Source organism: Elephantulus edwardii, unplaced genomic scaffold (genome assembly GCF_000299155.1).
Source record: "Elephantulus edwardii isolate Elephantulus edwardi_28Jun2011 unplaced genomic scaffold, EleEdw1.0 scaffold00217, whole genome shotgun sequence".
NCBI classification, from domain to species: domain Eukaryota; kingdom Metazoa; phylum Chordata; class Mammalia; order Macroscelidea; family Macroscelididae; genus Elephantulus; species Elephantulus edwardii.
Window position 1 is genome coordinate 2,316,315 of NW_006399967.1, and position 1,183 is coordinate 2,317,497.

A 1,183-nucleotide genomic window follows, 5' to 3' on the forward strand; every position below is an offset into this window, starting at 1 on the left:
AAGAAAACTAGAAACACTTGGTGTAGAAGAACAAAAAGTACAGCCTTCAACACAAATTACAGCTCAACTTCAAGAAGACAAAGATCTTCCCACTGGTCCAATAGACAAAATCATGATAATGGAGAAAAGATTGAAGTTGTCAATTAATTCATCTTGCTTGAATCCACAACCCCTTGGTACCAACAGTAAAGAAATATAGAAAATATGCTGCACTGGGCTGTCAAGGTCCTCTCCAGAGTGTTAAATGATTCAAGTACTGGTCTGAGTGTTGGATGATGAGTAAGGATGACAGAAGAAGAATTAATCCCTTTGAGCTGTTATGTTGGAGAAGAATACTGAATGTCCCATGAACTACCATCTACTAGTGTTGTTATATTTTGGATGAACATACTTCTAAGTCATACAGCACTCTTCTGTCAGTTTGCTGTACTGAGGTAATCTGGATTTGCTGTGATACTGAGCCTTGTGCCATTTGGGTGTCAAATCTCATATTGGTTACCCATGGTGGACAGTGTCTGGTGGAGCTCCCAATTTAAGACAGGCTTGAAAGCAGGAGTGGCATCCATTCCCTAAACCACATGCCGATGGAAACTCTATGAACTTGGAGAAATGACAATAGTTATAGAAAGACTTCAGGTCTTTGGTTCTTAGTAGTATCCCTATGAGTTGTCATCAACTCAACTGCAATTAACAACCACCACCAAAAGAATAAACACAAATGCCCTGGAGAAAGTGGAATCAGGGTACTCCTTAAGAGGTCAGGATGATGAATCTCTGTTTCATATATTTGGGGCATGTTGTTAGGAGGGACCAGTCTTGGAAAAGGACATCAGGCTTGGAATGGTGGAGGGTCAGTGAATGAGAGGAAGGCAATCCAATCAATGAGATGGATTGACACAATGACGTAACAGTGGGCTCAATTATATCAGAGATGATGAGGATGAGATAAGATAGGGCAGAATTCAGGTTGCTCATAGGGTCTCTATGAGTCATGTTGTTGTTGCTGTTGTTATGTGCCATCAAGTCACCTGCAATCATAATGACACCATGTACAGCAGCTCCGAAGCCTGCCTTGTCCTGTGCCAGTCTCACTGACTCTGATACACCTTTCCCCCTTGCCTTAGTTACTGTATCAATCCATCTCACGCGGTGTCTTCCTCTCCTGCACTGCCCCTTCACCCTT